This window comes from Anabrus simplex, chromosome 10 (genome assembly GCF_040414725.1).
Source record: "Anabrus simplex isolate iqAnaSimp1 chromosome 10, ASM4041472v1, whole genome shotgun sequence".
Taxonomy (NCBI): Eukaryota; Metazoa; Arthropoda; class Insecta; order Orthoptera; family Tettigoniidae; genus Anabrus; species Anabrus simplex.
This window is the reverse complement of record NC_090274.1, coordinates 14,197,841-14,224,862: the sequence shown is the minus strand read 5'-3', so window position 1 is coordinate 14,224,862 and position 27,022 is coordinate 14,197,841. Positions and strand designations below refer to the sequence as shown.

The 27,022-nt window shown below is 39.4% G+C and overlaps 1 long non-coding RNA gene across 1 annotated transcript in view; it reads left to right on the top strand.

Annotated features, from left to right (window-relative positions):
- The first annotated feature begins 935 nt into the window (after positions 1 to 935).
- The window catches only part of LOC136882160 (uncharacterized), a 39,267-nt gene continuing 13,180 nt past the window's right edge, over positions 936 to 27,022 (top strand). Inside the window, exons 1-2 of the long non-coding RNA XR_010861105.2 lie at positions 936 to 1,035; positions 22,882 to 23,075. This is a non-coding gene — a long non-coding RNA (uncharacterized lncRNA). The remainder of the gene's footprint in view (positions 1,036 to 22,881; positions 23,076 to 27,022) is intronic.

Below are 27,022 nucleotides of genomic sequence, written 5' to 3'. Positions count from 1 at the left end.
AACGAGTTACCGACGTGGATGAAGGGATCTGCATTATCGATATAACCATAGGCAATGAGATATTTCGAAGCAAAAAGTTCAGGCTCTCAGTGGTAGATGCCCAAGGTAAGTTTCTGTAAGTCGAAATTGATTTCGAAATGTGTGTGAATTTACGAATTTCTGAGGTCTAAGTTTTGAAGAAAATTACGCCAGGCTGTTGTGCTATGAATGCAGATCCGGAAAGGGTTTTAAAATGAAATTGGACAATTGCTTCCTTCCAGCTCTGAAAGTAGCATGTTATAAGACGCTCCCAGCAAAACAGTGACTATTGCAAATATACTGTAGGCCTAGTTACCTACACAAATTTTCTGACCTCTGCAATAATTGTGACTTGTAGGCCTATACCACGTATAAATCTAAATTTTGAAGTCTTATGTCAGGTAGTCTGACTCTGAATATAACAAATACTGATAGGTCTTTATACAAACAGCATAAGCAAAATAAAAGATATCTGAAAACATTGAGCTAGTCTATTTTTAACTGAAACAATAATATCACTCTGCTTCATCTATCAGCTGATCGAGTACTTGGCTAAAACATGGCGGCTGGACTGGACTTGGTCATACTGTACCTGTATCAGTACGTCGTGACGTTTTTCGCAGTCCCTGCTTCTTGGCTCCTTAGCAAGTTTTGTGGTTTTTTAGTCAAGACCAAGTACAATGTAAATTGGTTTTATAACAAGTAGTTGGTCTTGTTTTAGTCTTATATACTACTCTTTTTTTTTTTTTTTTTTTTTTTTTTTTTTTTTGCGGTAATAGCTTTGAGCATACAAATCTATTTCGATAATCGAAGGGTGATAGGACTAAACAACGGAGTACTAAACTTTCTTTGCTAAGGAAGATCTTTGGACCAGGTGTCACATCCTCTTTGGAGCCTGGCGCAAGGACGGGCATTGGGAGAAACGTGACGTCCCAGTCCATGGTTTGTAGCTTCGCAGTCCACCTCGGCAAGTGCTAGAAGTTAATTTGAAGCGTATTCGTAACAAGAAGATAACAGGTGAGGCTATACATATGCTCAGATTAACAATGTTTTAAGTCTTCAGATAATTTAATATAATCTAAAGTTAGTTGTGTTGAAAACTGTAAATTTTCGTTCCACGATAAGATTTGCAGTTTGAGCTGTGATGAGATTGAAACCGAGAATAGGCCTAGGTTTCTGTCAAATTGGAACTTAAGGAAATATCCCCATAGCTGTGAAGTAGGTAGTGTTGTTATATTTACATAAATTATATCTGGTGTGGACAAGTACTACGGGTATTTGCGTTTGGGAATATTATATTCATTTCACTCTTTTCCTTCCCCCATTCAAACTTATAAGGAACCATGCGTTCCCTTCTGGAAAAAATGGTAAGGGGTACGGTACAGTATAAGTTAAATGGTTATATATTGCACTTCAGTTAGGCCTACTTTCCATTCTCGTAAATTTCTTTTTAATTTTGATTCGCTGCTTCGTAGTAGGATTTAACAGCGTCATAGTGTAGGACAGTAAAAAGTACTTCATAATCACTTATTCGCGAATGGTGGTTGAAACAATTTGAAGTCTTAAATAGTCGCTCAATTAGCAATGCTCTCGCACCTAACCGATTCTAACCTAACCTGTCACTATCGGTGGTTTTCAGTGGATCACAACGTAACATCGCTATCAGTCGTTTTCGTAAGGGATGCTACGAGGCCTGTTCGCTTCGCGACACTAACCTGGGGGCTTGCTTATCCCCATACCAATGGTTTTGCCACTAGCCGGACCTAACCGAACCAGAACAGTGCGTTTCGTACTTGCCGGAGGTCAGTCTAGCTCGAGCAGTCGAGGAGAGAGGTTGCGTAGCGAAGTGCGTGCTGTAATCATGGTTGGCATTGAACAGTACCGGGCCGCTATTGGGAAATGGCAGGCAAGGCAGAAGAAGGAGGTCAGGAATGGATTGGTGACGGACGGATTGAAAATGAGTGAAGCGGTGCTGGTGGTGACAGTGATAGCAGTGTTACTGGTTATTGGGGGGGTGGAGGTGAACCCAGGCCCAAATACCAGTGGAAAATTTAGCGCAGAGGATTTGGCCGCACTCAGGGGGGTTGTAAGTGAAGTGATGCAGGAAAAGTGTCAATGGGATAAGGTGCAGGAAATAAAGGACATGATGGAGGAGCAGAGAAGGGAGATAGGGAACATGAAGAAATGGCTTGAAACGAAGACAGAGGAATCGAGCAGGAGAGTGGTCAATAACGAGAAAGAAATCGAGTTATTGAGAGGGGAAGTGAAGCATCTGAAAGACGAGGTGATGAAGATGAAGAAAGAAGCGGAGGGGTACAGGCAGGAGAGATTGAAAAAAGCCATATTTTTATATGGAATTGAGGAAGGGGCGAGAGAGAGCAAGATTGAGCTGATATTTAAGGTGGTGGAAGCTATACGTGATGTTATGAAGGTAAACTTTAGTGAGGTAGACATTGATGATGTAGAGAGAGTTGGTAGAATCAAAGGTCGGAGGCCAATTAGGGTTACATTGTTCTCAACCCTAATGGCAGATTCTGTGTTAAGAAACAGCAAGAATTTACAAGGGCGGAAAATAGGGGTGAAAGGAGACATGGGAAGAGAAGGAAGTGAAAACGCGAAGATCTTGAATAGGCACCTTTGGAGAGCGAGGAACCAGGGGCTAAAGGCCCGAATAAGAGGTCTGAGGTTGGAGGTGACGAACGGGCGATGGGTCAGAGTTCATTCAGTTTCTAAGCTAAAGGAAATGGACGAAAACGAGAGGGTTGAGAGTGGTGAGAGGTCAAGGCAAGATGGGAAGAAGAAAGAAGAAAAGAAGAGGAGGAGGGACGTGGCAGGAGAGCAGGGCGTCTCGGAAGAGAATGGGCAGTGCAGCCGGGAGACAGAAGACCAAGATAGTGAAGTGGACGGTGAGAGTGGACCGCAAGAAACTGGGAGAGGAGAGTGTAGTGGTGCAGTGAGTAAGAAAGGACAAAGGGAGATGGATTCAGAAGTCAAAAATAGTGAGGGGGAGAGTGGGGGTGAGCAGCAAGAAGAGGTGAGTGCAGGGTGCAGTGGTGTAGCGAAAAAGAAAGGACAAGAGGAGACAGATCGACAAGAAGGTAAAAAACTTATGAGTAAAGTCAGGAGTAAGAGCTTAAAAGACATATGGGGAAAAGTACGTAAAGGGATGGAGGATACAGAGGGGGAGAGGTCGATAAATACTAGAAGTAAGAATAGAGTGGGAGACCTAGAAGGGAGGGAGGGAAAGTTATAACAATTTTGGAAGATAGGATGTGTGAATATTGAAGGAGTAAGGAGCAAATTAGGAAACAAGAAAGTTAGGGAAGTAATTGAAAGTTTCGATGTTGTGGCACTCTTAGAGACGTGGTTGGAAACAGGGAGGGAGATTACATGGAAGGGGTTTGAGATGAAATATAAATATAGAAGAAAAGAGAGGAATAAGGGACGAGCACCAGGAGGGATGATAGTTCTAATTAGGGAAGAAATTAGTGAAAGAGTAGAGGATATAGAGACCGATATGATGGAAACCATATGGCTGAGATTGAATTTGGGAGAGAGAGAGGGACGGAGGAAGAAAATAAATCTAGCTTTTGTTTACTGTCATCCTAGTAATTCAGAATATGCAAATAAATATTTTTTTGAAGAGTTATTGGTGGATATTGGTAGGATAAGGGGAATGTATCCAGGGGAGGAGGATATGTTGTTATTTGGGGATTGGAACGCGAGAATAGGAGAACAGAGCCCAATTTATAGTAGGGAGGATGGAATGTGTTTGTTAGAAAGCAGAAGGAGTGAGGACAAAATTACAAATAGTTATGGAGAGAAGCTCCTAGAGATGTGTGCTGTGGGAAACTTGTATATTCTGAATGGGTGGATAGAGGGTGACAGGACGGGGAAATTGACATATGTTACGGAGAAAGGGGGTAGTGTGATAGATATGGTTCTGAGCTCGGAAGGGATGATTGAGGAAGTTGTAAGTATGGAAATAGGAGATTGGATTGAGTCACACCATTTCCCGGTGAGGGTTATGCTGAAAAGAGAGGTAGAGAAGCGTACAATGAAGGAAAATGAGACAAAGGATAAACGAGGGAGGGGTTATAATAAGTACAAATGGACAGAGAAGGTAGGCCGGGATTGGAATAGGGTAGTAAAGGAGGAGTTACATCTTCTGAAATATGGGTGGGAAGGGGCGTTAGAAGAGAATGATACTGATAAAGCCTTGGAATTGTTGCTACATCCAATAAAGATGATAGCGCAGAAGGTGAAAGCTAGAAAAGGAAATAAGAAAGAGGGAGAAGAATGGTTTAATAGGGAGTGTGAAGGATTGCGGAGGAGGGTGATGGACGCTTTAGGAGAATATAGAAGGAAAGGTGGAAGCCAAGAAAGGGAGTTTTTCTGTAGATTGAGGAAGGAGTATAAAAAGAAAATTTCTGAGACAAAAAAGACGTGGTTAGAGGAACAAATGGAAGCCATAAATAATGACTGCAAGACTAACAATTTTGAGAGAGTCTGGGATAAGATTAATAGAATTATTAAGGGTGGAAGGAATATGGAGAGAACGAGTATTGAGGAAGTGCAATGGGTCAGGCACTTCGAGGAATTACTAGGAAAAAAGGGGGGTGATAGATGGAGAGGTTCGGGAGAAGAAGTAATTTGGAGTAATAGGGGAGGGGCAATTTATGACTTGGATAAAGAAATCACAAGAGAGGAAATCCGGGGAGTGATAAGTAGAGCCAGAGCGAAGTCGGCCGGGGGGTGTAATGGTATAAATAATAAGTTTTGGAAGGAAATTAGTAAAAATGAGATAATGATAGAGGGCATGGTGAAACTATTCAATAGGATATTCGAGGGAGGAAATTACCCTAGGGAATGGGAAACAGGAATTATATGCCCTATATACAAGGGAAAGGGTAGTAGGAACGATGTGAACAGTTATAGGGGTATATCTCTGTTGGATTCTCTGAGTAAAATATATACGGGGGTGCTAGCGAACAGAATAAGTGGGTGGGCGGAAGAAAATGGAATTTTGACAGATTACCAAGGGGGATTTAGGAAAAAGAAAAGAACAGTGGATAATATAATGATAGTAAAGACTATTTTAGAAAAGTATAAGAATATGAATAGAAGTACGGTTTATGTAGCAGCAATAGATTTTGAGAAAGCTTTTGATAAGGTAAATAGAGAGGCCCTACGAGAGAAATTAGGTAGGCTAGGGATTTCGGAGAAGATGTTGAGGGCAGTGGAAGGAATATACAGGGACGTCAGGTTTTGTGTAAAATTGGGAGAAGAGAGAATGAGTGGACCATTGGAGTCCAAGGTGGGTTTAAAACAAGGTTGCAAGTTATCGCCCATACTGTTTATTTTATTTATAAACGATATTTTAGAGGGGTTTGGGGCAGGAAATTGGGCTGTACCGGTAATTAATGGTTTGGAAGTGCCAGGACTGATATTTGCGGATGATGTGTTATTGATGACGTTAACTTCAGGGGCGATGAATAGGGCCTTAGAGTCAGTGATGCTATTTGCGAGGAAATGGGGATTGAAAATTAATGGAAATAAGTCTAAAATATTGATAGTACAGGTGAACAAAAGAAGAAAGATGGAAGGGAATTGGGTAATACAGGGAGAAAGATTGGAACAGGTAAGGAAGCTGGAATATCTAGGAGTTATTTTTAATGATAAAGGAACTTGGAGTGACCAGATCAAAAGAATGAAATATAGAGGCTTGGCAGCCTTAGCCTCAGTCAGAAATTTGCTACTCAAGTTCCCGGGGATCAGTTATAAAACACTGAGACTCGTGTTCAGGTCGGTAATAGTGGGGAGGGTATTATACGGAGCAGAAGTTTGGGGGCTGGATGAAAAAAGAGAGGAACTAAGAAAGATTGTTAGTAGTTTTGCTAAGTTAGTGATGGGCTTACCGAGGTGTACAGCAAACGTAGGGGCGGAATTAATGTGTGGGGAGGATTTGGAATCAGAGGGTGTGAAAAGAATAGTTAGATATTGGATGAATTTAAAAAGACAGGAAGGTGGGAGAGTTTTACAGGCTGCATATGTACAGCAATTTAAGAGCATGTATAAGGGTGGATGGTTGGAAAAAATAAAAGGATATTTAGAGAGGATAGGATTAGGGCACCTGTGGGGGGAGGTTTGGTCAAAGACAGAAGTGAGAGGGATGAAAATACTAGAAAGGAGAATTAGGGATATCCACAGGCAGAAATTATTGGGGGAAAGCAGACTAAGAAATTCGCTGATTGTTTTGACGAAAATAGAGGAGATAGCAGAGTTGAATATTAGATACGTTGATAGGTCAAATCGATATGGGATGATGTGGTGGCTTTTAGGTCTGCCAAGGAATAAGGGCTGGTTACAGGGCAGGGATAAGACAAGGTGTGTACTTTGTGGAGATGTGAATGATGAGTTTCACTTGCTAAGAGACTGTGAGGGAACGAGGGGGTTAAGACACAGATTATTGAGTGCCGAGAATCGGGAAGTACTGGGGAGAGGGGATGAGAACGCAATACTGAGATGGATTCTTAAACAATGGGAAAAAGGGGGTGAATTGAACAGGTATTTTTGTGCGACAAAAAAGGCCTGCGAGAGTAAAATGAAGGAGAGTGAGTTAGAGGGTGGGCAGGGGAATAGGGGGGTAGAATAGTTATCTGTATAAGGGAAGGAGATAGTAGGTTAAAATTTTAATGGTTTAGTGTATATAGGGACTGAGTATTTAGTTAGGGGAGTTGGGTAAGAGGACAGGATGGCATGGTCTGTTTGTTTTATGATATGTCAGTAATTGTTATTCATTGTAATTTTATTAGGCTAGGATGGTAACTATTTGTGAAGACTGAAATATGGTAAATAATTTGTGAAGGCTGAGACGTGGTAAGGGTGAAGTGATATATTTATTGTGATATTTGGAGTTGACGCTGATTGGTAAGTCTTACGATATGTCAGTAATTGTTATTCACTGTAAATTTATTAGGTTATGATGGTAATTATTTGTGAAGGCCGAAATGTGGCAATGGTGAAGTGGTATATTTATTGTTGATGTATATAAGAGAGAGGATAGCATGATAGTGTGGTATGAGATTGAGAGGTGGTATATGAAGCGATGTGTTGGTATTGAAGGGTAGCTGTATTAGCTTTTGGTTGGGTAGGAGGTTTATTTAATGCTAACTAAGTGAGTGTTAAGAGGGACAAGAGTTTTGGATGGTAGAGATTGGAATGTGGTGTTGGTGAAGAGATGGTATATGAGTGTTTGGTATTTTAAGGTGAAGATGGCCTGGTATCTAGATACGATTAAGGTAAGATGTGTCATATTGCTGAAATGAGGTGTTGGAGAAGTGGTGGTATAAAATGGTCGCAGTTATTGAGGACTATGGTTGAAATATGGTGAGAAGCGGTGTTAAGCGGTGTTATTTTGTAAATCTGAGATGTTGTAAATTTAGATTTAGTGGTGTATTGTGGAAGGTATATGAGGTGGATCTGGAATGGAAACGGTGGATAAGAGGTGGTATCGGAATCCGGGAGTTGGTATGTAGATGGTTTATTTATTGCTGAATTAGTTTAGATTTATCGAGAAAAAAAAAATGTGGTGTGGGAGAAGTGTTGGTATAGGCGAAGATGGTTTGGTAATGAGATGGTTTAATTTATTGCTGAAACTTTTGGAGTTGGAGAGATGATTGTATTAAGTGCGGGTTGGTAAATGTAGTGTATGATGGATTGAAGGGCAATTGCGGAATGTTGGTTGTTATGGTTTGGACAGAGAGTAAGTTAGAGGACAATGAAGATGACGTATGTGCTGAATCCACAAGGACACGGAATGAGTGGTGGTTGCGATAGCAAATGTATTGCTGAGCATGGCTTGGGTTTTAAAATGAGATCAAGCATGGCTAAATAATGGTCAAGTTGCAACATGAGAGGTAGTAATGCATTGAAATAAAAGTGGTATTTAAGGTAAGTGTGGAGGGAGACCAGTGTTGAAATTTGATTGTAAGTTATTATGATTTTCTGCTGGGTTAGGATTGTGTTATTTATTGTTGTGAACGTGGAGGACTTTTGTTTGTGTTATGGCTGGTTAGAATGTAAGTGCTGACTGTCGATGTTTTGGTATTGATCGGGAGTAGGTCAGGGAAAAGGAATGTGACGAAAGTTGCGGTAGGCATAAGGACAAGTGATGAGTTTGCTGGATCCTCGAGCCGAGGACTGCTACAGAATTGTTATCATTTTTGTTATTATTTATTCCTATTATCTCTATTTTCATTATTTTATTTTTATGTATTATATTATTATTATCATTATTTTATCATTATTTTTATTATTATTTTTTTTTATTATAATTATTAATATTGTGTCTTATTGCTTTGTGAACATGTAATGGGGCGGAAAGCCTGTTTGTTCATAAATAAATACTACTACTAAATACTACTACTACTTGCCGGAGGTACTTCATACTCAAGTTTTGGCCACGTCACGTCAGTCTCATCATATCGGACCGTTAATGTATCTTTTACGAACCAGCGAGTGAAGTCTTAACCCAATCTAGTGCCTGTGAATTGTTACGTCGTCTCAAACAGCCAAATATACCAGACCATTAATTCATACATTTTAGCTGTCGCTACCCCATCCCTTCGAATTATCCGCCATGATTGCAAAAACGTCATACATGTCATTTATAGAAGCACGAACACCAACCGCGGAGCCCGTGCTCGCCCGTCCCGGCGGATCCTGAATTTATACCATATTTTGACTAGTAGATAAATTTGCAATCATTTTCGTGAAAACCAGAAGCCTCTAGCTTAAAAACTGATCACTTTATGCTGCTTCACAGCATGAAGGAATATTAGCTTTGTGTATTAAAATAATTTTCATAAATATTAATCATTGAACAGTTTGTTTCCTGGGTACTGTTAATGAGCCTCTACCTACCCATATACAACTTGTCATGGAGAACATCATACACTGTCCATCCTCTGGCAACTAGATCAACCTTGATCATGTCCATCCATCAGGTTTTAGGTCTTTTTGTAGGCTCCATCACGTGCCTGTACCACTGTAGTCTGGATGTGCCAATTCTGTCTAATAGGGAGGTCTTTATTCTGGCTTCTTTCCTCACCTCATTTCTTAAATTGTCCATCTTGGTCTTCTGGATGGTGGATCTAAGAAATTTCGTCTCTGATGCTTGCAGTCTTGATGAATCTCTTTTTGTGAGGGTGCACGCTTCAATAGCATAGGTCAATATTGGTATGAAATAGCTGTTAAACATCAGTTTGGCCGGTTTTGGAATCGTGTCATCCCGTAAAAGTATTCTTACTTGTTGGTAGAATTCAGATCCCTTTTGCACTCTGTAATTTATTTTCTGACCAAATTATCACTGGAGATTACACTTCCAAGCTAAGGAAAACTATCCACACAATCTAGCTGTAGGTCTTCTAGTTTAACAGTTGTTGCTGCATTCTCTGTTGATTGCCATCACCATTGTCTTGGTCTCGCTAATGTTGAGGTTATATTCCTGGAACTGGGATTTCCATACATTGAGTCTGGTCTGTACTTCCTCTTCTGATTCACCCCAGAACTGCATTCAGTTCACTTAACTTTTCGTTGTTCATGATATTGCCCATAACAGTGAACAGTCGTGGGGACAGTGCACTTCCTTGCTGAGCTCCACTCTTGGTCTCATAAATATTCATATTCTCTGCAAGTTGAACATGTTCAACATTTGAAAAAAGTGAAAAAGAAGTTTGTCTTGTGGTACTCATACAAAGTTTTGTCTTAAGATGTACAGAATATGATTTTAAATTGCAATAAGAGTAGGCTCCGTGCGTATAGCAATGTGCTATTTTTTTTTTATATATATTTTTTTTTTTAGTTTAAAAACTTTAGTGTAAAAACACAAGTCTTGGCTGCTCTTTATGACTGCTTTGACATAATACCTGAACCAGAGATCTCAATTTCACCTGTGCACGAATATTTATTGGTTTTAAGTTTTAAAGGAATTATGGAATAGCTTTTAAAGTACAAAATGTTTGATGTGGGGTTATAACATTTTATTAGTCACAAAATGTTTGTTTGTCCAACCCTTGTCCCGTTTCACTACGGGGTCGGGTATGAGGTGAGATGAATTTGTCGTGGCGGTTTTTTATGACCGGATGCCCTTCCTGACGTCAACCTCATCAGAGGAGTTAATGAGAGATGAAATGAATGACGTGATATATGATAGTAGGGAGAGGGTGAAACCCGGTGCCGGCACATAGCCTACTCCTGTCGAATAGCACCAAGGGGTCTGCTCAAGGCTTAACGTCCCATCCGACGGACGAATCACCATCAACAGCGTCATATGCCCTCACTCCATATGAGCACTGCAGAGAGGTTTGGAATTTAATCCAGGCTTTTGGCACGCAATCTAGTGATTAGAAATTGTATACCACCACCTCCCCTACCCTGCCGGCCAACATTCTGATGGTGAAAATTTTTTCGACCAACGGGACTCGAACCGGCTAACCTCGGTGTTAGACCGTTTTTAGACTTCAGCGCCTTAACGATCATGGCCACCAGGCAGGCTTTATTAGTCACAAAATAAGGCATGAAAAATAACATCCATTTAGGCCTACAGCTAGACCAAAACTACTGGATTTTTCATGTGATAGTCTGTCTACAATTTTCACATGTCATGAAGAGTGACAACTATATACTTTCAAAACTAACTTAGCCTACTGTACACTTGCTATTTTCCACAAATTAAAGTTTAGTCATGGCAAATTTCTCTTAAATTGCATACGGCTACAGGCAAGACAACCATATGTACTGATAACCATGGAGATACTATTACTCCTGCAACTTTCAGTGATATTTGGTGTTATGGGAGTGAGGAGTAAGGAGGGAGCTCTCCTGGTTCTGGTAATACTGCCAACTGAATGGAAATGAAATCTGAATTGAATCTGATAGATTGATAAGAATTTTCTAAGCCTTTATCTTTAGCCAGCAACTGTCACACACACACACACACATGCACATATAACATTTCTCGATGTGAATCTTGTTCCTAGCATGAATTCTATAGTTTAGCTTTGCTGTATAAACAGTACTAGTACGTACAGTATATGCCATATGTCTCACAGCGATGCAGAAGCGTTTCATAGTTTGTTTCAAAGGTTGCCAGTACGAATCTGTAAGATAAGGTCTACCGATTCAGCACTAGGGAGCCCATGTATAGCTAAAAGTTGCGAGAGTAATACTATATTATGTACATCCAAATGCACTTAAACATGAATTTACATATGCGTTACTTTCTGTAATTTTGCATTTTTCTTTTTTCTGTTTAGATGTTTAGGAACCATTTGTTTTATTTACAAAAGCTTTGAGGACTACAAAGTATTTATGAGCCAACAAAGGAATAACAGTTTTTGTACATACCTTCTACACTAGCATATTTATTAAGGTCTTCACTAACTTTAACACCTTGAATGCTTTCACATATGAATTTATTTACATTATTCTGGAAAACACTGATATTTTAGGACACATGTGAGAACATTCATTGGGGAAAATCATGTTACTTGATTCATAAATCTTCACTAATGAGGAAGTTTTCACGGTCATGGGAATTAAGTTCAAGCGACATCAAAACACTTTTGCACTCATTGTGTGGCAGTCTTGAGATTGCCCAACTAATAGCTTAATTGTCTGCATTTGCCTGTAGCTTGCACAATACTGTTCTAGTTTCTTCATTACAATTAGGTCTCTTTATCAGTAATACTTAATCTTTCATTCAGTGTGCAAAATTTAGATGCTTTTGGAGTGACATTATTGCCCGCTTAACCCCTTACAGTGGCAAAAGCATTTTCCAGACAATCTTTTGTCAGTCTTCTAGAGAAGAGAAATTGAAAATCAAATTGCACCTTCAATTCTGGCCACAAAAGCTTGAGCAGTGATATTATCTATCCAACCTTGAATACATATTGGGTTCAGTTTATTACTAGCACCTCTGTTTAACAGACATTTTTCAATTTCTACCAATTTTTCTAAATAATTAGAATTACTGCAAAGGGTTTTCTATACTGCATAGAGCTACTACAGTTTGAAGAATTAAATATATCAAATAGTATGTCACTCATTTCAGCCTGACTGGTGGCCATAATCGTTAAGGCACTGAAGTCTAAACGGCCTGACACCGAGATTAGCCGGTTCGAGTCCGTTGGTCGAAAAAAAATTCACCATCAGAATGTTGGCCAGCAGGGTAGGGGAGGTGGTGGTATACAATTAATAGAATTTAATGCAGCCAGTGGCCAAGAAATACAATATCGTACATTGCTCGTTCACTACAAAATGAAGTCAGCGACGTTTTTCTTTCCGTACACTCGAAGATGGTACCGATCGCATTGTTTCTTGCACAATTTGCAAGTACAGTCATTAGTAGGGTGGTGATGTCTTGTCACACTTTGTGATGGAATCCATGCATAGCGATTCGCGTCATGTCGCAGGTCGTAATTTGGTATACAATTTCTAATCACTAGATTACGTGCCAAAGGCCTGGATTAAATTCCAAACCTCTGCGCGGTGCTCATATGGAGTGAGGGAATATGACGCTGTTGATGGGGATTAGTCCGTCGGATGGGGACACTAAGCCTTGAGCAGACCCCTTGGTGCTATTAGACAGGAGTAGGCTATGTGCTGGCACCAGGTTTCCCCCTCTCCCTACTATCATATATCACGTCATTCATTTCATCTCGTTAACTCCTCTGAGGTTGTCAGGAAGGGTATCCAGTCATAAAAACCCGCCACGACAGATTCATGTCGCCTCATACCCAACCCCGTAGGGAAACAGGACAAGGGTCGGACATACAAACAGTATCGCTCATTTCAGCGAACTCAGAGAATTAAATTGAACATGCACCTTTATGCCGCAAGCAACAGAAGTACTGTCCGAACAGCTACACACTCGTTGGTAAAAAGGGGGGAAGTGAAGTAAATTTCGTTAATTTTGGGGCTGGTCTGCGCATACAGTATATACAGTGCATAAGTCTTGCTTGTACACCCCACTTAACAGATGTGTCTTTATAATTTCTAAATAGTATATAACCAATGCACGAGACTTGGACAAGTCATTGCACAAGGTGTTGTGAACTTGATGTTAGCGATGAAAAGTCCCGGCACATAATTTTAAAAGAATAGGAGTGAAATATGTTGTGTAGTGGCCTATTTGCTTGCAACAGTCTTGTTTGTACATGTTGACTACCTTGTACTCGCTCGGGAACACTCCTGGCTAGCTGGTGTGTATCTGTGCTGTGCTAATGAGTATAGTTTCGCAGTTAGTGCCGTGAGTTACATAGAACAGAGTTAAGTGAGGAACTAAAAAATGTAATTGCATCTCTCGGATTGCAAGGGTATTCTCTGCAAGAAATTGGACCCAAAGTAAATAAACCGCATTCTACAATACACTGTGTTGAACAAATTCAGATATAGAGGGATCACAAAGAATTTGCCAAGGAAAGCAAAAGAAAAGATACTGAATATGCGAGGTGAACGCTATATTGTGAAACAAGTAAAACAGAATCATAATTAAGTGCGCCTAAGATCCGCGTAATGCTGGAAGGAAGTACGAAGAAGAAAATGTCAAGTCAGACATTTCGTAGGGTATTGTGGAAATAATAGTATCACGGTAGACGACCATGGAAAAGGCCGTTTGTTACTAAGAATATCAGACAAGCCAGAATGAAAGTTTGCAGAGAGTATGAAAACAAGGATTGTACGTTCCGGAGCAACGTTATTTGGACAGATGAGACCAAAATTATCTCTATACGGTTCAGATGGAAACACTTATGTATGGAGAAAAGTAAATGGAGCCAACAAACCTGCAAATACACTACCCACCGTAAAACATGGAGTTGGATCAATTATGATTTGGGGGTGCATGTCGTCTTGTCGAGTGGGAAATATCGAAATCGTCAATGGCATCCTGAACGGATGGGGTTATTGAAACATTTTAAAGAACAATGTCAAACAGAGTGCAGTAAAAATGGGGCTGGGGTCTTGCTACATCTTTCAACAAGACAATGGCCCCAAGCACACAGATGATATTTGCAAGCAGGGGGTGATATTGAACATACCAACGCAACTGCGAACTCCTGCCCAATCCCCTGACTTGAACCCCATAGATCATTTGTGGGTCGATCTAAAAAGAAGGGTCCATGCAAGGAAACCTCAATCACTTGAGCAGTTAAGTATAGTCAACAAAAAATGGGGTAACACCAACCTAAAGAGATGTGAGAAACTAGCTAATTCCATGCAGCGACGGTGTACGGCAGTTCTCAAGGTCAGAGGATACTCATCGGGGTATTAAATCCAAGGTTCACGTGTTTTTGAGTGAAGTTTTAATTTTCTTCTGCAAGTGTACAAACAAGAATGTTGCATGATTAGACGCCCAGTTTTGGTACATTGCTTGTATTTGTTACATTTTAAGATTACAGATGTTTTTTATTTGCATTATTTATTAGTGTACAGCTAATTATCACATGGGCAAAAATATAAAACACAATAATTGTATACCAAAGTTTAACCGTTGTTTCGTTGCAATAAGCTGGTGTACAAACAAGACTGTTATGCACTGTATGTGCTTGCTTGTTTATTTCCTTTAATTCCATGTGGAACATAGGGCCTCGACGAAATTTCTCCAGCTTGTTCTATCTGCCGCCAATGCTTTCACTTCCCTCCATGTCTTAACTCCAGCAATCTCCCTATGTATGGTTCTCTTCCAGGTAATCCTCGGTCTGACTTGCCTGAGACTGCCTTGTGGATTCCAACTCAATGCCTACCTTGAGATACTCTTGTGGTCTTCTCAGGGTGTGCCCAATCCATCTCCATTTTCTTCTCATTATCTGTTCCTGTATGGGACTTTGACTTGTGGCCTCCCAAAGGTCTTTGTTTGAGATAGTTTTTGGTATATATAATGGTTGAATCTGTTATAAAACTCTTAAATATGAGACCAGCTACAAGTTTCCCTTCCTACATTGAAATCCTCCTTCAGATTCTTTCTCATGAGTTAATTGAGTGGCATTATAGGAAAAGTATACTTTTTCATCATTTATTTCAATATATGGTTTATCTGAACTGACTCCCAGAATTGTCCTCATTTTAACATTGTTTGGGCAGTATTGGGTACTAGTCCAGTGTCCTGAATTTTCACTAATGCATTAACATATTTTTAATGCTCTGCCCTGACATAGCATTTCTGGTCAAATAATATCCTATAATTTGCTTGAAATTGAGTTACACACCTTTAACCATTATGACCATAGCCTGATTACATGCCTCTTTCAGTGACATTTAAGTCAGACAAGATTTCTGAACCTGTCTAAAAACCCTTCAAACAAGCCATTTTGAGCACTATAGGTCAACAGACACTTGAGACATTTCGTCCATTACCACAGAATATTTTTTTGGGGGGGTTTCATATTTTTTCACGGAATGCACCAGAGAAAGAACCATAGCTGGAATATTGGTAGTCAACAGCATCAAGCACTTAAATCAGATCTCTGACACTGCAAGGATTTTGTTTAGGGTTAAAATAAACTGTGGTTACCTATGGAATGAAACTCATTTGGGACTATCTTAGCAAACAGAACTTAAGAGTTGGAGAAGGTAAAAGCGATATGCCTTAGTGCCTTCTTAGTGTATCAGAATTCACCCAGTCTTGTTTAGTATATGAAATGACAAGAGAAAACTTCTTTACTCAAGGTCTTTGGATTCAGATGCATCTGCCTTACACTATGAGCTACAGAGACCTCTTGAAGAGGAAAGAAAAAATATGGGAAGAATTCTACTCTACTGATGTGATGAGAGTGGACAGATTATTTATGAAATAGTGGGCGAGATTATGGGTTCCAAACAGTGTAGTCGTGGAATAAAAATTGCTGTCTGATATGTAAAGCTATTCCCTGGAGCACCTGTGCAGATGCCAACATAGCGTGGCGCATTAAACTGCCAACAGTTACCGATAATTGTGATCATGTACAGACTGGTTATAATAGGTACCGGGTGATATTGAGTGAGATATTTCTAATGGTTAACAGCTAACACTAAGCGGGGAGAAGCCATAAAAAGAAATCCTTGCATACTTAAATACAATAAGTATATGAATGTCACAAATACGGCATTCATATTACTGTGCTCAGAAAGACTATTGAATGGCACCACAAATGGTATTGCTTTGAAGTATCTCAACATACAGACTATGAAGCAACCTAGGGAGTACATGATCCAAGTTTGAGGTCAATATCGTGAATACATTTTGAGTTACAGTGCAGCAGTGTAATTCCTTTCTTGGGGGCTTCAACTATCCAGTTTGCATGGGGTAGCAGCCCCCGTTCGACTCCCATAGTCAGTGTGTTAAGGTACATCCCCAGAATTTGCCTGGTGTGAAAATGGGAAACCATTGGAAAATGATCTTCCGGGCTGCCGAACAGACTTTCTCCTGAATACAGGATACTGGCCACACTTAAGCGACTGCACCTGTAGAGCTCGGTACCTGGTACACTGATCAAGGGAATACCTTGCTAGTCGTTGCAATACTTCATGTTACTGAGCTCGATAGCTGCAGTCGCTTAAGTGCGGCCAGTATCCAGTATTCGGGAGATAGTGGGTCCGAACCCCACTGTCGGCAGCCCTGAAGATGGTTTTCCGTGGTTTCCCATTTTCACACCAGGCAAATGCTGGGGCTGTACCTTAAGGCCACAGCTGCTTCCTTCCCACTCCTAGCCCTTTCCTGTCCCATCGTCGCCATAAGACCTGTGTCTGTGCGACGTAAAGCAATTTGTAAATAAATAAATAAAAATCCTGTTCCCTTGTTTTAGGTGTAGTTATTGCTTTCATCCAGTCAGAAGGCACCTTACATTTCATGCTAATCTTATTAGAGGGCACATTTTGGCATATTTGCAAGTCATATAGATGTTGATTCCCGTAGGAAACCTAAAATATTTGTCTGAAATTAGTACATTTATAATTTAATGTCAATTGGATCAAGCTATTTGAGATTCTGAAGACAATTGGGATCAGATACCGAGAATGAATTATCTACAATCTGTATAAAAATCAGTCTGCAGTGATAAGAATTGAGGGCTTTGAAAAAAGAAGCAACCATCCAGAAAGGAGTGAGGCAAGGCTGCAATTTGTCCCTGCTACTTTTTGCTGTAAGACCTATGTGTCGGTGCGACGTAAAGCCACTAAGAAAAAAGTTTCAATATTTACATAGAGCAGGCGGTAAAGGAAATCAGTCCAAGGAGAGAAAAACAACCCTGAGATTCTTGATGACAGTCGACAGTATTAACAAGAGCTTGCCAATGTGTAGGGTTTTTTCCTGGTGGTGTTTTGGTATTCGGTTTGGTTGTTTGAATCATAGAAAAATGTTTTAAAGAAACCTGAAGTAGCAGAGAAGATTCTTCCTAGATACTTGCAAGGACCAACCTACTGGTCCCAAAAATATTCTTACTTATAGAGAAGAATTAAAACAGCCTGAAACAAAATGCCACCATTTTGTTTGTTATATGGTCTTGTCTCTAGCAGGGCCTAGCCAGTCCAGACCTGATTTTGTAGCTCTAATCTGTACCAATCCTCTTTCTGTCGATAATGTACTAACGTTGGCAAGCCTGTTTAGGTATTGCGAGCTCCCCAGAACTGCACTAACTTGGATCTATAACCTATAGCTTCATTTCTTTGTTGTATGAAGACCAGTAACCACTAGAAACCATCCAAAAGGAAAAGCAGCTAAAAGTATTCTGCTTCAGAATTTGATATTTTGCAGAGTATGCAATGGTGCAAATGAATCCACCCTCTTCGTATTACTATGATGGTTTCATCTCTCCCATTTAGGAGATAATGGGTTCAAACCCCAGTTGGTATTCCTGAAGATATTTCTCCGTGGTTTTTCCGTTTTCACACCAGGCAAAAGCTGGGGCTTTATTTTGGGCCACAGCCCATTTCTTCCCAACTCCTAGCTCTTTCATATCCTATAGTCACAATAAAACCATCTGTCGCCCCAATTTACAGCAAATGGTAAAAAATTTCATCTCTGCTCTCCCATAATATTTCACTACTTCAGGTCTAATTTCATCTGTTTTATGATAATGTAGTTCATCTTCTCCACTTCCTTGTCATTTTTCTCCTCCCCACAAACTTGTTTGAGAAAACAAAGATTTCCTTTTACAGATTTTCAGAATATTTCTTCCTTCTGTCCAGTGATTCCCTGGAATCTGCAAAGAGTTTGCCTGATTTACCCAAAACACTTAATTTCCTTCTTCCTCTCCCTAAGATTCAGTATTACTGTCCAGAAAAGTTTCCCTGCGGCTTGACCTAGCCTTTTCCGTATTACCAAAATCTTAAGAGTTCTTTGATACCAATATAAATGGTCAATTATTAGACATAATTTTTCCAGCTAACTTGTTCCTGGTTGCCAGCGTTTCGCCCCCGTGTGCTAAGTCAGGCTCATCAGTTCTTTGATTTAATATTGTGAAAAAAGAATGTTAAGTTTTATCATTCTTCTGAAAGTAATTCTGATCAGATTTTTAATCACAGCTATTCTGTGACTTCCCTTCCTTCTCCCAAATTCTTGTGGAGTTTATGGTACCCATTTGGCACAACTAAAATCTCTTTATTTTTAAAGATCCCTGACATACTGATTTGTAGTTGGAACAAATCAAAGAGCTTAAGACATTTTTGAATACTAGGAATAGTTTTGAATTAATCATAGTCACACTTAAAATAGATGGCTTGTACCAGACAGATGTGATAAAAGAAACCTTGAGACAAACTTAAGTAAGAAACAAGGAAGAATTAAGAATTTTTTTTTAGATAAATTTCTCTGGCACTGAATAGAATCTAGCTCAATTAGCAGATATGTTAAATAAACAGGAAATGTATTTCTGGAGGATTTTTTGTCAAACTGAGTGGAGAACAAGAATTTGTTGAACTTATTTTGTGAGCTGCTTGTTTGAGTTCCTAATTTTGTAGAATAAATTGCAGACTGCACTGTTAAATCAATATTGATCTGCATTTAGGGCAGTTGCGCTGGTGGTGGATTCCCTATCTGTTGTTTTATAATCTTTTCTTAAATTATATCAAAGAAATTGGGAATTATTGAACATCTCCCTTAGTAAGTTATTCCAATCCCTAAATCCCCTTCCTATAAACAAATATTTGCCCCAATTTGTCCTTGAATTCCAACTTTTTCATATTGTGATCTTTCCTACTTTTAAAGAAACCACTCAAACTTATTTGTCTACGGATGTCATTAGGCATAAAATTTCAAGGATAATTTTTAGTCATGTGCAGTACGGAACAATGAGTTGTTACTTGTAATACTGACGTCATTCCACGCCATCTCTCCACTGACAGCTCAGAACATACCGCTTAGTCAAGCAGCTAGTCTTTCTCCCAAGTCTTCCCAGCCTGAACTTTGCAACTTTTTTTTGTAACACTATTCTGTCTGAAATTGCCCAGGACAAATCAAGTTGCTTTTTTTTTTTTTTTCAATTCTTGAATTAAGTAATCCCATTGGAGGATCCCCCAGAAAACGTGAAGGTCAATTAATACTGCCTTGAGGAATTCCCCTCTTAATTATTACAGGATCAGATAAAGCTTTGCATTCTCTAATTCTGAGATCTATTTTCTAGAAATATAGCAACCCATTGTCACTCTTTTGTCTAGTCCAGTTGCACTCATTTTTTGCCAGTAGTCTCCCATGATCCACTCTATCAATTGCGATACAATCCATTGGACCTGTCTAATATAATCAGGAAGAATGCTTTGCCAAAGCTTATATGCAACGCATGTCAAACTGACGGGCCTGTAATTTTCAGCTTTATGTCTATCACCTATTCCTTTGTACACAGGGGCTACTATAGCAACTCTTATTCATTTGGTATAGCTCCTTCATGCAAACAATAAGTAAACAAGTACTTCAGATATGGTACTATATCCCAACCCATTGTCTTTAGTATATCCCCAGAAATCTTATCAATTCCAGCTGTTTTTTTTGTTGTTTCAACTTTTGAATCTTATTGTAAATGTCATATGTAAATTGTAATACTTCTTTAGCATTAGTCACCTCCTTTATATGTTGTGTTTAGGTAGTATAGGGTCTCATATAAACCCAGACCAAACGTATGGTGTTTGTACTCTGTGCTTCGGCAGCTGCCTCAGCCAAACATGTTGCACATGGCCACCCTGCTTTAAGTGTGTATAGTCTTATATGAAATCATACCTTATAAAAGATGCTGGAAGTGTCATCCTTACTGGGTTATACTGGCATTGTATCTGGTCACCAAATTCTGTTCTGCCACTAATGTTTCTGATTTCATTTGTAATGTTCTCTTCCAGTTCCTCCATTGTGTGAGGATTTGTTAGATACTTTTTCTGTGTTTACCTCACAAGTAAAAATCACACTGCACGATCGTCTCGGAAAAAAGAACACCAAACGCCAATCTTCCTATCATAATGAGGGACTTCATTAGCACCATTAGGATTTTCTGCTCACCAGTAGCAAGATTTATGACTGTTCACACGGCCATTAAGATGAAACCAGGCCTCATCTGAAAAGAACACAAGCTGTGGGTCGAATTAATGATCAGTGATGCAAGATACCACTCACTCTCTTGTGGCTTCATCAGCAGGTTTTAAACGGTGCTAAAACTGTTCATGTGCACACATTTTCTTTTTATTGAGCACTGACCCAGTAGTTTCAAAGGTATTTATAACTAGCTGTTACCCACGCCTTCGCTCGCGAGGATTTTGTAATTTGATAGAAATGAATTGTTCCTCGGTACTGCACCAAGATATTATCTGAAAATCCCTAAAGTATAAAAACTCGGCAAATAATTGCATTTCATTCATGCCAGAACCTCTTTGTAAACCATGTTTGTAGCAGAGCCAAATTTGGAACATGCGAGATAGAACTCTACATGTGAAACAGTCCCAAAAAAAAAAGTTTCTTTATTTCTGAAGCAGATTACAAATACCAATTTTCACGCCTGTAACATATTAAGTTTATGAGATACTGAAGATATACTAATTTTAAAAACTGCCCCACTCCTTGCGTGAGAGTTCATCGTAGAGGCCTTCGGTTCACAGAGTTTGTTTCAATTCCAGGCTGGGTCAAATATTTTAATCGCGTGCGATTAATTCTTCTGATTCGAGGACAGGTTGTTTGTGTTTGTTCCAACTCTCTCCTCTTCATATTCACTCAACACACTGCATTACCAAGAACTGGAATATGCAGTAGTAATTACATCCCTGCACATAGGGTTGGCATCAGGAAGAGCATCCAGTCGTAAAACACCGTCAAATCCACATGTGCGACACGGTTCGCACCTGCGACCCCACAGGTGTGGGAAAACTGGTAGAAGAAAACTCATTTTAAAATATCACCTGCTTTTTTTTTAAATTTCACCCCCTTAAGTGGATTTTACAGAAAGTGCGTTCATTTATTTTCCAAAGAGATTCTAAGTACGGCCTACTAATCTTAACGTCTGTAACATCTTCAGTTTCTGAGATGTAATGTATACTTATATAAAGAATTCTACTCCTTCCTCACTTCATTTCATCCTTCACCCCAGCTGCCTCTGTGGATCCGTGGTAGAGTGTCGTCCTCCGGATCCCAAGATAGCGGGTTCAAACCCGGCAGAGGTAGTCGGATTTTTGAAGGGCGGAAAAAAGTCCATTCGACACTCCATGTCGTACGATGTCGGCATGTAAAAGATCTCTGGTGATACATTTGGTATTTACCCGACAAAATTAATAAAATCTCAGCCATAGACGCCCAAGAGAGATCCGGTTTACTCTGTCTGCCATCTAGCGGACCTAGAGTAAAACGGAACGTCGAAATTGACAAGCAGACAGCCAGATGGCGTCAAATCGAAATGTCTGCACACGGTAGCTGAGGCCATACGATTATTATTATTATTATTATTATTATTATCCTTCACCCCTTAAGTAGATTTTCTGAAAACAAACATTTGTGTTTTATTTTAAAGGAGATTCCAAATTTTATGTCTGTAACATGTTAGGTTTTTGTGATATATTGTAGATAATCTCTCTGCTGTAAGCATACTGGAGCTTTTGTTGCCATGGTTACGGCAGTTCATCTCTTTATCCGATTCCTAGAGCAGGGGTAATGTGGTGCCAATATCTCAATGGTTGGTTTTAGGGCCTAAAAACATGGTTTTTGGGCCTGTAGGGCTTAGTTTTGTTCTTTGTGTCAAGGGCCTTAAAATGAGCTTTGTCTCATCATTATACTACAAATTCAATATTTCGCCTACATTAGCCTAGTATTTTTATATCTCCCCACGTCGCCCCCTGCCCCCTCGAATTGTTTTGAAAATAAAACATAGCCTATAGCACTCTGAGATAATGTATCTTTCTATTAGTGAAAGAATTTTTAGAATCGATCAAATAGTTCCTGAGATTAGCCATTACATACAAACTTTAAGATTACATGAATCTGAGCTCATGAAGGTGTGACACTTCACCAGTAAATTGCTGAACAAATGTGTCGTGTACATGTTAAGCAGACTTGCTTAAAGTAACTTTTACATATGAAAACTGTCGTGGCGACTGCTAGTTCAAACACGTGCACGCTCCTTGCAAGGTCAATAACTATGCATGTGCCTCCTGTACTGCTGCTTAAGTCTAGGAGATCTGGGTTTGAGACCCTGTATACTTGAGGATTATGGTTTCATAGCCTTTCTTTGGAACAACTTCCCCGTACTTTGTTAGAAATTCCATCATTTTCTTTTGGGAGAGGAGTTTATTACTGCACATCATGTATTCTTGAGTCAGCTGTGTACATATGACTGACTGGTTGTTTCTTGTATTTTCTAGGTAAGCTGGACATTGAATGTTCAGCTCTGTCCATTTCTGGTAGATCAAGCAGCTCGGAGAAGACTGGAAGAGGCCCTGGTGTCAAACTGTCCATCCGTACTCGACAAGCTGTCACCGTAGTCAGTTTTCTACGCTGTTTACGTGTTACTTGCAGCAAGTAACGATGGGACATGATTTTCTCTGTACAGAAACAGGTCTGTTGCTCCAGTTTGACTTTTAGAAGTAGCTCTTTACTTTTAATACCTTGGATAGATTGTTCCAGAGTTTTGTCTGTACACTGATCAGAATTTGAAAAGAATGGTATTTCTGTATCGGTCATGTCCACAGTAACACAGAAATTTTCTGTAATTTCTGTATGTACACGCATCACGAAAACTAAGGGAATTTAATGAAAATCTGTGAAGTCGGAGGGGGGAAGGGTGAGTAGGCTGTAAATCATTTTATTCACTCTTGAGTTATATGGTAGTTCAGGGGAAGGCCTAAAATTTAATTCTCACATATTTATATTAGTGGTCCTATCGATATATATACTACATAACTCAAGTTACGTAGAATTAAATTTCCGATCATTTGTCGTACACATTTTTACCGTACCAGCTGTGATAGCACAGATATTCAGGAATTTGTATTTTTAAGTCCATATCAGTGCCAAGCCACAAGAAAATGGGTTGACAGAATTTAATGAAAATCGGTATATAGACAGGGATTAGGAAACTAGTCTAAGCTATAAACAATTTTATTCACCCTGGATTAAATTGTAGTTCAGGGGAAGTTGCCTAAAATTTAATTTTTAAATACCTATGTTATTGGTCCTGTTGAAAAGTATTACATGACAAAAGTTATAGAGAATACAATTTCCGATCATTTTTGTTCAATTTTACCATGAAGACTATGGTAAGAGTGGTTGTTTTGTTGGAAGGAAACTAAATGTGAAGGTCTACAATATCAAGTGCATGATTAATCATCAGTAACATTACATTGATCATTGTGATATTCTTTGTGTCTTATGCTGTCACTCAACTCCAGTAGATGGGATTACTGCTGCGTACACAGTATTATATCCTGATTGAATATTTTCAGCTGGGGACTTAAATAACTTTCTTCTTTAGCGTGACATTCCTCTGGTTCATAAATTTTCTGATACTGCTGGAATGTAACAGTGGTTCATCATAGTATTCCAGCTATTCTATCCCTCCTGAGGCACTTGTTTGGAATGAGGAGTGTGCACCCTTCAGGCAGAGGCTCAGTAGTAGTGTGACCTGATCTAGAATTTACAGTTTACGCCTATTCCAAATTACAGCACCACAATTCACTAAATAACTCAGAATTCGACCCTGAAGAGAGCTTTTTCTTAAAAGCTTCTTCCTCTTAATTTTGATTAAATTCTACATTCATTTTATTCCAAATTAGCAGGTGAATAGGGGGTTTCTCCTCTGGCTTGAAGGAAAAATTTGCCTCCAAGTTACATAGTTCCCCCCCGCCAATGTAGTGAATTGATTTTCAGACTTGTCGGGTACTCCTGGGAAGCAGATTAATAAAAGGACATAGTTTTTGTCCTGGAACTCTTCCACTATTCGAACCCCACCCCCACCGAAAAGTACGCCCCACAGCTGTCTGCGGCTGGATCATTCCAGCTCTGGAACTTCGGACTGTTAGCTCGGCAGCGAAGTACTGTTCGTTAAAAGCGAGAAAATGTGGTTTTTCATTTGATCAAGTATTTCTATATGAAAGCATTGCTTTTAATCACTGTTCCTTCTGATGTCATTGTAATGACCTATGTTCATTTTAGTTGGGAAAACCACTAAGGCAGTTTTTCTGAGGATGTAAAAAAGCAGGTGGAGTGTCTGCTGTTACGACAACTCCCCAACCTGATCGTGACTGGTGGGCAAGCGGGCCTACCATTACAATGAAAATTCTGTAACCCAGTCTTTACATGAGAAAAGACTCTTGGACTTCCCCGTTGCGTTTCTAGGGCAACGTTAAGAGCTATGCAATTTAGTACAATCTTGCTCACGTGTACACTAACCTAGAATTCTGTATACAATGTAGAATTCCGTAGCGAAGCACAGGTATATCAGCTAGTTGTATATAAAGAAATCAGTCCTTGTTTTAGTGACAGAATGGTGGCGGGGTGTGCGAGCATTTAAGTGGAGATTAAATCTGCTAATGGCCATACATTCTTTCTATTAACATACTACTGTACAGTGTCTTTTTAGCGTTGGTCAAAGTACTACTCAGAGCATGACATGGCTGGCGCAATGACACTTGATCGCTAGGCCGTGTAATTGAGAGAAATAAAATAGAAATGTACTTAATTCAAAAATAGTTCAAGGGTGTCAGCTAAAAACAATTGGTCACATCTTGCTAATTGTCTAGAATTTCAGTTTTAAGTTTTCAAGCAGACTATCTTGCTTTAAATTAATGAGAGTTTATTATTAAAGACATTACATACACAAACTTGTTTTATTACACTTGATGTATAGAAAAATAAGACATATTCAGTGTGATGAAAAACTTAATTTTTATAAGGACAAATAATGTCCAATAACGGACCGTTTATATTGGCATTACAAATACAGGACATCGATCTTTGCCAGTTAGGTGCTGTAATCTGTGGGATGATCGTCTGGTACCTCAATGTCACTTCCATATTCATTCGGAGTATTGTTGGAATTAATGCTTGATAGAACACCTGAGCATTGGGATTGACCGAAAACTGTTTTGGGTGTGATAAGTCCTTCACGTTTTGAGATTTTATAGGCAATGGTCCATTGTAAAACCTTTATTCATCTATAGGGCCTGCAGTCTTTTTGTCTTTAGAACCACAATAGCTTTATTGTAACTTCCAAAATATATACTTTTATGTAAAATAAAAATTGCCTGATGTTAGTCAGTTTTCACTATTCTAAGTGGTCTTCCATGCATAGGGCATTTTGGTTCGTACAAGTGACAGCTCTGTCCATGTATGAAAGTTGACTTCAGTACCACGGGTCACTACTTTGAAAGGTGAAGGTTTTGTTCTGCTTCTAAGCACCTCTCTCCAGTCATCTGGTGTCTCACTGTAAGAGTTTGTTAACAAGGCTCACACGAATGTCTGCATATTGGGAAAACAACTTTTACAGTATGGAAACAGTTCTTGTGAATTATTTACTTTGCTTGATGTACGTAGGTTATGTTCTGTGTGAACTGAACAGCTGTAATGAAGTGGAGAGGAGATGCATATGGACCCTGATCACTTGTTGCTCGTCAGTGGAGTCCTTGATCACCACTACCCAGTACCTAATGTCTTTTCCCTTCAATAACTGGGTGACTATGAACTTTGTGCCGAATAGAATCATGTATAGTCTCAACTAAGCTACAAAATGACACTACTCATTTTTGACCATTTTGTTTCAGTATTGCAAATTTTCAAACATTTAAAAACATTTTAAAAATTGAGGCGGTGGCAGATTAAAAGAACTCTCTCTTGCAATCATCACGAACCAATGTTGGTTGTTTCAAAACCATGCATGATACTGGGAAAAGGACCTTTCAACATCACAAGACGAGGCTTGCGTATTTCATCCAAGGAAACTCACTGGCACTTGCTTTTAATTTCACAAACATCTTCTTGCCCTTCAAAAACTTTGGCAATCATGCACATAATGGAATCCATAATTTTTTCAAACGCACTTTTAAATTTCTGGTTAATATCTTCCACTTTTGGCTTCCTCAGTGTCATGCATCTCATTAATTGTGAGAGTTAACAAGTTGGTTGAAGTTCCTAATTTTGTTATGCAGGAAGACAAAAAACTCGATTTGCAGATATATAACGTACCGTCTTTAGGTCCAATAGAATTTTAGTTGATGTTGATGATTGTTGTTTAAAGGGGCCTGATAGCTGGGTCATCGGCCCTTGATGATACGAGGTGCAACAAAATTAAACTATAATTAAAACCTCAATGTATCGACTTACTAGAATCTTCAACGAATGATCAAAAAAGACCATGAATCCAAAACATTCAGTGGATCCAATTCACAATGCCTTATTTTCTGAGATGATGCTCGCTATCCAAAGGGGTCCAAAATCCAGATTGCCTCTCATAGTACTAATCGCAGGCAATGTAAACGGATGTTCCTCACATCGACCCGTTCAAGCTGA